Source organism: Panulirus ornatus, chromosome 13 (genome assembly GCF_036320965.1).
Source record: "Panulirus ornatus isolate Po-2019 chromosome 13, ASM3632096v1, whole genome shotgun sequence".
Taxonomy (NCBI): Eukaryota; Metazoa; Arthropoda; class Malacostraca; order Decapoda; family Palinuridae; genus Panulirus; species Panulirus ornatus.
In genome coordinates, this window is record NC_092236.1 from 42,656,381 (window position 1) to 42,666,095 (window position 9,715).

The 9,715-nt window shown below is 41.2% G+C and overlaps 6 non-coding genes across 6 annotated transcripts; 3 read left to right on the top strand and 3 right to left on the bottom strand.

Annotated features, from left to right (window-relative positions):
- Nucleotides 1-680: 680 nt before the first annotated feature.
- On the bottom strand, nucleotides 681-753 carry TRNAA-AGC (transfer RNA alanine (anticodon AGC)). Its single transcript has one exon. It is a non-coding gene; the product is annotated as a tRNA-Ala (tRNA).
- Nucleotides 754-1,328: 575 nt separating this feature from the next.
- Nucleotides 1,329-1,401, top strand: TRNAA-AGC (transfer RNA alanine (anticodon AGC)). Its single transcript has one exon. It is a non-coding gene; the product is annotated as a tRNA-Ala (tRNA).
- A 4,270-nt stretch (nucleotides 1,402-5,671) lies between these two features.
- TRNAA-UGC (transfer RNA alanine (anticodon UGC)) lies at nucleotides 5,672-5,743 on the top strand. Its single transcript has one exon. It is a non-coding gene; the product is annotated as a tRNA-Ala (tRNA).
- Nucleotides 5,744-5,750: 7 nt separating this feature from the next.
- On the top strand, nucleotides 5,751-5,823 carry TRNAA-AGC (transfer RNA alanine (anticodon AGC)). Its single transcript has one exon. It is a non-coding gene; the product is annotated as a tRNA-Ala (tRNA).
- Nucleotides 5,824-9,026: 3,203 nt separating this feature from the next.
- On the bottom strand, nucleotides 9,027-9,099 carry TRNAA-AGC (transfer RNA alanine (anticodon AGC)). Its single transcript has one exon. It is a non-coding gene; the product is annotated as a tRNA-Ala (tRNA).
- Nucleotides 9,100-9,106: 7 nt separating this feature from the next.
- TRNAA-UGC (transfer RNA alanine (anticodon UGC)) lies at nucleotides 9,107-9,178 on the bottom strand. Its single transcript has one exon. It is a non-coding gene; the product is annotated as a tRNA-Ala (tRNA).
- Nucleotides 9,179-9,715: the final 537 nt, after the last annotated feature.

Here is a 9,715-nt window from a genome sequence, read left to right on the forward strand (position 1 = left end):
GCCTAAAGGTTTCTGGAAACCATCCAGCCCTATTTGACTGCTGGCACCGTCCTAATTCAACAGTGGAGAATTTAGAAAATTTGTTACCGCTAGAAAAGAAAAAAGAAAGGGAGAAACGATTGTTAAGGATGAAGGGCGTGTGTGTGTTATGTGTTGACATAGAGCATAGAGTTGCATGGCGTAGGCAGCACTGGACAAACGGGCACCTCACCCATACAAGCAAGTACATGCTCGAACAACCAGGCGTCATACCAATAAGCAGTCATGGCCTGTGGAACCACCAAACCATCATATATATACAACCTACCATCACAGTCTTAGTAGCCATCTGCATACAAAAACTGGCAGAGCAAGTCAGGCAAGGCGTGCAACACAACTCTTTTACAACATTCAGCACAAGGATACTCTTTAGGTAAAATTACTCACCTTAATAGTACGGGTAAATATCGGAAAAACTGACAGTATATAACCTATTCCGAGAAGCGTATCATGTTACCAGACTATTACGAGTCCCTAAAGACGTCTAAACCTGTCTACATCATCGGTGATTTTAATATTACACGGAGAGGCCTCGGTTGCTGTGGCCGATCTAGGTGGCTGGTACTACGATAGCCAGCTGGTGAAGGTAGTCTGATACAGTTTCCCTACTACAGTGTTTAGCAGCGAAAAGGTTCTGTTTGTGGAGATGCGGGGCATCGATCCCCGTACCTCTCGCATGCTAAGCGAGCGCTCTACCATCTGAGCTACATCCCCATGGCACTGGAAGTGCCGGGTATCGAAGTCCAGGGTCTTTCGTGTGCACATTGAACACTGTACCACTGAGCAACACCCTCTTGCATATTCAGTGCGAAGGAAACTAAAGTAAATTTTCATTTTCAGTGTAATGCATAGATTATGAAACTGAATGAAACTGCAATCACACTTTTACCTGTTCGTGCTTTGTAGAGATCTGATGATAATAGGAACCAATAGATACTGTTACCAGCTATAGGATTAAATTATAATGTCTAACAGTGTTTCCAGCACATTAGTTTATTAACTGTAAACAGACGACCATGAATTAAAGAATGAACTTGACATACTTGTAGATAATAGCGTATCACGTAGACCAAGGTCTTTGTATAACTAGAATTTAAGAAAATTTTATTAGACCTAAAGTATCATAATCAAATATAGAGTAAATTGACGAGTGAAAAACTCCTTAACAAGATCTTAAGAACCAGCAGGAACACCAAATATGATTGGTTCTCCAGATCTGTTCCAATGGCAGAGCATTAGTTTTGCATGTGAAAGACCCCGGGTTCGATCCCTGGCACCTCCAGTGGCATGGGGATGTAGCTCAGATGGTAGAGCGCTCGCTTAGCATGCGAGAGGTACGGGGATCGATGCCCCGCATCTCCACAAACTAAACCTTTTTGCAGCAATGCACTGTACCAGGAAAACCGCACCAGACCACTTTCACCTGCTGGTTATTATGTCACCCGTCACCTCGACCAGCCACAACAACAATACGCACCACGACCACTTCACAGTCGAACATTTGATTTCACATATTGTACGTGTTGGTGCCCACAACATCATCGTTGTTTGTAGGTGAAGCATTTCATTTATACTTGGAAGTGACTGAGCCTTTGCTAATGAATGCTCTCACAACAGTGATTTAGATATATTTCATCTACGTCAACTGTGCAATAGAAATGTTGATCCTCAATGAACAGGAGCAATGATACTTGAGCTTCAATTACTTATTATAAGAAATAACAAACCTGAGGTAGTTTTTTGTCTATGAAGAGAGTAAGGTTGTTGTGTTAAAAGTAGAGGAATATCATCTCTGACACATGGATAAAGATAACCCGTAGGTGACAATTCAGCGGTTGTTGACAGAAAATCGAAAACAATATTCATTCATGTTTTAAATCCTTCTACTTGGTGTCCTCTGTCTCCAACCATCCCTCACTTTCTGTCGCGATGTTGTTGCCTTGTCTCTAAAACACTGATATATTTTGGCCTTTGCTCTCGTGATCTGTCTGCATGTATCCCTGCCACTCTTGCCTGGCTGCTGATTGCCTTAGTTTCTGCATGAAGATCACCTAATCGAGAATCAACCATCATGATAGCTTTTTCTCCGTCGAACAGCGAAGCTGTGAAACTCTCGTCGCTTTCATCTTCCCTACTTCCTATTGCCTATCTACCTTTAAGAGTCAGTTGTGTGAGTACCAGGGGAGTTGTGATTAGTTTCTGCTTTTTTTCTGATCTTTGTCCATCCAAAAACACCATAACTGGGATATGTTTTTCCAATGACATGTCCGTCACTATAAAAGAAAAGAAAATCAGACATAGCACATGAATATGAATTTTCTTAGATATCAACACAAAACTTGCGCACCCTTCACTCTCAACCATAATTGTTTCTATTATTCCCTCTTCTTTAAAAAGATACCACAACATTTTTTTTAGATTCTCCGGTGCCGAATAAAGAAGGAACCACCAGTCAAGGTTTGATTGGTTCCCAGCAACCCCTTGACCGGCATCAAGCGTCTGGGACTTACTTCACTCTTCCGAACACATGTCCACGACGTGGCTCTATCTATTTTTGCTACAATCGGATCTCATTATATAATCTCTCTACAGCACACTTACATCCCGATTTTGTTCTTCCTGCATCCCAAATGTTCAAAACTTCGTGCTTTTACGTCATCAGATTCTTAACTTTAATCTTGACCGTCGTGTCTTCTCCAAAGGTTGCGTTTGCTTCTACTATGATACAAAAACTCCCATTGTTTGTCTCGTGCATCTTTCACTTTCTTATCTTTGTGCCATTTGGTTCAGAATTTCGCTATCCTCTACAACTTTCTTGTTATATTTCGTAAATATCCACCTATATCCTCTTTGACTATTTGACTTCTGTCACATCCGAGCGCTAAATTTCTCTTTGCGGGGGATTTCATTGTACATTTCAATGACTAGTTAAGCTCTATCCGTGTTGATCTGGCGGAGCCAAGCTCTTTCGTTATTCCTCCTTAACGATCTAGAACAGATAAGCAAACATCCAACACGAGTTTCCCACCGTGACGATCACTGTCCATTTAGACCACTGAAGATTCTCAGTACAATTACAATATTTGTGCCATCATGTCCTCTGACCACAATCTTAATGCTAACTCTTGTAAGTGGACACGACTGTTCTAAGCCCCCGACTCGAAACGCCAACTTTGGCTCTTTGGGGGAGCTTACCAGTCATCCCTGCACGGCTTCTTAGCTAACTTTCCCAGAGACGGATATCAAATCGCTGGTCGGGAGGCCTCATGTTGTGCCGAATACATCATGGAGGTTATCATGGCTAGAATGGTGTCTTACATCCAATCTAATAGATCATTTTCCTTGCTGTCATAATTTGACCGCTCTTGCTCTGATGTCTTACACGTCAGGGACGGAGCCATTAGAACTATCTCTTCTGAAAATTTCTCCTCACATTCTATCTTGGATCACTGCAAAGCTGTTCAAGTCAAGCACACCTTTATAGATATGAAATGGGCGAACTTGAATTCTGCTGGCAAATCTTTATGTTCCTTTACCGAAAACATCTTCAGTAACTTCCGTACTTCAAAAATTTGCTCTTCTCTCCCGATCTGATCGGTCTATACCTAACTCTCCAACTGATAGAGCCCATCATTTTGCTTCTTTATTTTTCTGAAATCCAACTTTGATTGATTTGCTTCTTGTCATCTTAACATATCTCCTCCTACCAAACCCATCATTTATCATATTTCTATGAGCAAGACCTTACAAATACTCTTCCAGTTTCAGCTGGAAAAGACGTATAGCTCAGACATCACACTTCATTGAGTCTTAAAGGAATGTCTCTCTAACCTAACTTATCCGCACGCCTATCTTGCTGTTGCCCAAAAACAGAGACAATTCCTTCTTTTTGGTAGTCATTTCTTGGTGCGGACAATCTATAAGAAACAATACCACTTCAACCCTTACACCTATTGCCCCGTTCCTCTTACTTCTACCACCTGCAAGTGTTTGAAACTTTCCTTAACTCCCACTTTCTCATATACTGAGAGGCTCACTCCCATTTTTCTTATCACCAATGCAGATTTCTCAGTTGGAGCCCCAACAAGAGAACTGAGTGTTCGATGACTGGCAATGGAACGCCCTTCGTCTCATAGCCATAAACGACAGGTTCTATACAGATCATTTCCCGTCAGTTTTAAAGTAACGAGACAGTTTCAAACTTGGAGATATATGAAAATGAATATAGCGCAATGAACCTCTACTTCCGTAGAACCTTCAACCTCCTTACAACGGGATGTGGGAGCTTGGGACGCTGACAACTAGGTCATGGTGCTGATGGGATAAAGTCTCCCAGACACGAATGTAATACCATCACTGCTGGATTAGGGTGCTTCTGGCTGCCGAGTTCCCTCCTTTCTTCCCATGGACCGCTGCACGCTTCTATTTATCATAAAAAGAGACAAGAGGAAAGAATAGGTGTAAGGTACAGCTGAGAGACTGAACAAAATGAAGAATGTTCATATGTATGTTGCAGACAACACTAGATAAACAGGTGCTTCGACCAAGTAAAGAAACATATGCTTGAACAAACAGACGTCATTGCGATTGGTAGCCATGGTCATTAGGACCATCAAACTATTAAGTTTCCCCTGCTAAATCTACCTACCATCTCAATCCTTGTAGCCATATAAATGCAGAAGTTGGTTTAGCTGTCAACAAGGCATGCAGCACAAAATTTCCCTTCGATTTTCAGTACACGATTATGATTTCAGTAAAACTACTGAACTTGATGATACTGGTAAAAACTGGAGGCATCTACCTAATTGCCAAGACAGAATCATGTTAGCAGATTACTATGAGACCCTAAAGACATCTGAACCTGTTTATGTCATCGGCGACTTTAATGTTACACATAAAAGCCTCGATTATTGTGGCCGGTCTGGGTTGCGGGTGACTTAATAACCAGCAGGTGAAGTTGGTCTGGTACAATGTACAATGTTTTAGTTTGTGGAGATACGGAGAATCGATTCCCGTATCTTTTGCATGCTACACGAGCGCTCTACCATCTGAGCTACATCGCCACGTCCCTGGAGCTGACGGGAATCGAACCCAGAGCCTTTTACATACAGAACGAATGCTCTGCCATTGACTTGATTACAATGGATAAATGTATGCTTTGAGCAGACAAAAGTGTTGTATTTCATTCGTAAAGAATACTCTACGCAATTTTGTGAGAAGAAAAGGTGTAATGCTTAAATATGCAGTAGAATGAAGATTAAAGAAATAATTCCTAAGATTGACAGATATTTTTCTTCTTTTCCTCTGTAGTTGAGCTACGGAATTATTTTTCAGTCAGAATGGTCCAAAGTCCTGTTTATAACTCATTTATTCTTGTATACATTACAGTAAGTTTGTTGACTGTACACGCGTCATGCACTTTTTATGAGTGTACAGTAAACTTGTTACAGTTAATTCCCTAAATGGTTTGCAGGTTCTGTCAAGAATATAGATATATTTTCTATAGCCTAGATAGATATCTAGTTTCTCCTAGTATCCTGATATCATTTTAGAGCATAACAACGAAAGAGTTTCAGTCATTTTCCATGGGAAATGAAAAGTTTCTTTAGCTGCTGTAGTGCTGTATTTGCAAGGGGGTGTAGCTCAGTGGTAGAGCGTTCGCTTTGCATGTGAAAGGCCCCGGGTTCGATCCCCGGCACCTCCAGGTCCATGGGGATGTAGCTCAGATGGTAGAGCGCTCGCTTAGCATGCGAGAGGTACGGGGATCGATGCCCCGCATCTCCACAAGATGAACATTTTTAGAGCTATACCCTGTATGGTCCAAGAAAATCTGTACCAGACCACCTTCACCAGCCACAACGACCATATTGAGCACGACCATTTCACGGTAGAACAGTATTTCACATGTAGCACACGTTGTCTCCAACAACATCATGGAAGTTTGTAAGCACACCATGTGCATACAAAAGGGTGCTAAGCATTTCATTTTCAAATCCAGATGACTTAGTCAATCTTAATGAATGCTCTCACAACAATACTTTATGTTTTTTTTTCTTTTGTATGTCAGCTGTTTAATAATAATGTAGCCTTTCAGCTGATAGTAGCAAGCTTCAAGAGGTACTTATTACTTGTTGATAGAACCTAGAATCTTGTGGTATTTCCATATCTAATCAGCAGAGTAAAGGTGCTGTAATGAGCAGATCATCTATGACACACAGGTATAGACAGAATCTATGAATGATTAATACCAAACATCAGCTTAAGCTGGAGGCTACAGTTCAGTCGTTGCTGAAAGAGAAACGAAAGTAACAAACCTAGTACACTGCTCTCATGATTTGTCTGCATGTGTCCTTGCCACCAGAGAGGGCTATGACTTGGATGTATTTTGACCATGCGACGTCGGTCACTGTGAAAAAAAATCTCATTCCATGTAAATACTTTCAAGACAAATCATATCATCTTTTACCACTTCTGAAACCACTCTACTCCTCCCAATCTGATGCTCTCACGCCTCTACCCCCTCAATCAATTCCCTCTCCTGCAATTTGCCAGATGAATTCAAAGATTTATATCTCTGTTTTGAACACTCACCTTTATACCTTTTTCCTTCGTACAGTAGCACTATGCATGCTTTCCGCCAATCCTCTGGTACCTCACCATGATCCATACATACAATGAAAATCCTTACCAACCAATGACGAACACAGTCACTCATTTTCTTATAAGATTCAACTTCAATACCGCCTTGCCACATTCCATCTCACGTAAGCCTTTCGCCACCTCATCTCTCTTCACTCTTCATGACTCACTTCTCTAACCACCCGACCCGAACAACTTTCATCTACCACCCTATCCTCCAACACATTCAATATTCCTTCATAATACTCACACCAGCGTCTCATCTCCTCACTACTTGTCAACACTTCCCCTTTTGCCTCCACTGATGTTCCTATTTGTTCTTCTTGCTTATGCACATTATTTACCTCAATCCGAAACATCTTTTCCCCCTAAAGTTTACTGATACTCGCTCACTCCAATCCTTATTTGCCCTCTTTTCAACCTGTGCACCTTCCTCTTGACCTCCTGCCGCTTTCATTTATACGTCTCCCAATCATTTGCACTCCTTCCCTGTAAGTACCACAAACACCTCCCTTTTCTCTATTTCTCTAAAAACTTTATTTCTTCATCCCACCACTCACTATCCTTTCTAATCTGTCCACCTCCCACCTTTCTCATGCCACATGCATCTCTTGCACATTTCACCACCGCACCCGCAAACAACTCCCACTCCTCACCCAATCCCCTCCTGCCTCATTCACCCTCACCTTTTTCGATTCTACAGTCAATGTCTCCTGGCATTTCTTCACACAAGTCTCTTTTCCAAACCCATATACTCTTCTCACCGACAGTGATTCCTTTTTTCCGAAAACCTCTACAAATTTCACCCTCGTCCCAACAAAATTGCCGTTAGACATCCCATAAGCTGCCCCTTTCAGCACTTTTCATCCAAAAGTTTCTTTCTTACACTTCCATCAATCTACATGTAATCCAAGAATGCCCTCTAATCATCTCTCCTACCCACTTATACTTGAGCATGTCTCTCTTTTTAGAGTATGTCACTCTTTTTCGGCATTACCAACCACCAGTCCTTCTTCAGCACACAACCTCACAAGCTGTTCACCAATTCAATTCTTGTTACTGAATACCTCATGCGCCCAAATATACACCCAACTACCACATTTCTCACTTTCACTTTCGAATCACCCATCACTAATACTCGGTCGTGCACCAAAACTACTGACACACCTACTCAGCAACTTCCAAAACACTTGCCTCTCATGGTCTTTCCTCTCATAGCCAGGTGCATAAGTACCACTAATCACAATCTATCTCCACCCACTTCCACTTTTACCCAAATCAATCCAGAATTCAACTCCTTACATTCTTTTACACATTCCCACAACTCCTGTTTCTGGAGTATTGCTACCCTTTATTTAGCTCTTGTTCATTCACCAACCTTAAATAGAAATAGCGAACGATGATATCAGATATCCGAATCATATAAATGAACTATTAAATGTCAACACATAACACACACAACCTTCACTTTTAACAATAGTCTTTCCCTTTTTTGTCTCTTTTCCTTAAAAGATAACAACACATTTTTTTTCAGATTCTCCCGTGCCAGATCAGAACGGCATCACCGACCAAGGAGGGCTGGATGGTTCCCAGGGACTCAGTGACCTACACCAAGCGTCTGGGACCTACTTCACTCACCCGACCACAGCTGATTTGTCTTGAAAGTATTTACATGGAATGAGATTTTTTTCACAGTGACCGACGTCGCATGGTCAAAATACATCCAAGTCATAGCCCTCTCTGGTGGCAAGGACACATGCAGGCAAATCATGAGAGCAGTGTACTAGGTTTGTTACTTTCGTTTCTCTTTCAGCAACGACTGAACTGTAGCCTCCAGCTTAAGCTGATGTTTGGTATTAATCATTCATAGATTCTGTCTATACCTGTGTGTCATAGATGATCTGCTCATTACAGCACCTTTACTCTGCTGATTAGATATGGAAATACCACAAGATTCTAGGTTCCATCAACAAGTAATAAGTACCTCTTGAAGCTTGCTACTATTAGCTGAAAGGCTACATTATTATTAAACAGCTGACATACAAAAGAAAAAAAACATAAAGTATTGTTGTGAGAGCATTCATTAAGATTGACTAAGTCATCTGGATTTGAAAATGAAATGCTTAGCACCCTTTTGTATGCACATGGTGTGCTTACAAACTTCCATGATGTTGTTGGAGACAACGTGTGCTACATGTGAAATACTGTTCTACCGTGAAATGGTCGTGCTCAATATGGTCGTTGTGGCCCGTTGAGGTGGCGGGTAAAATGATAACCTGCTGGTGAAGGTGGTCTGGTACAGATTTTCTTGGACCATACAGGGTATAGCTCTAAAAATGTTCATCTTGTGGAGATGCGGGGCATCGATCCCCGTACCTCTCGCATGCTAAGCGAGCGCTCTACCATCTGAGCTACATCCCCATGGACCTGGAGGTGCCGGGGATCGAACCCGGGGCCTTTCACATGCAAAGCGAACGCTCTACCACTGAGCTACACCCCCTTGCAAATACAGCACTACAGCAGCTAAAGAAACTTTTCATTTCCCATGGAAAATGACTGAAACTCTTTCGTTGTTATGCTCTAAAATGATATCAGGATACTAGGAGAAACTAGATATCTATCTAGGCTATAGAAAATATATCTATATTCTTGACAGAACCTGCAAACCATTTAGGGAATTAACTGTAACAAGTTTACTGTACACTCATAAAAAGTGCATTACGCGTGTACAATCAACAAACTTACTCTAATGTATACAAGAATAAATGAGTTATAAACAGGACTTTGGATAATTCTGACTGAAAAATAATTCCGTAGCTCAACTACAGAGGAAAAGAAGAAAAATATCTGTCAAGCTTAGGAATTATTTCTTTAATCTTCATTCTACTGCATATCTAAGCATTACACCTTTTCTTCTCACAAAATTGCGTAGAGTATTATTTACGAATGAAATACAACACTTTTGTCTGCTCAAAGCATACATTTATCCATTGTAATCAAGTCAATGGCAGAGCATTCGTTCTGTATGTAAAAGGCT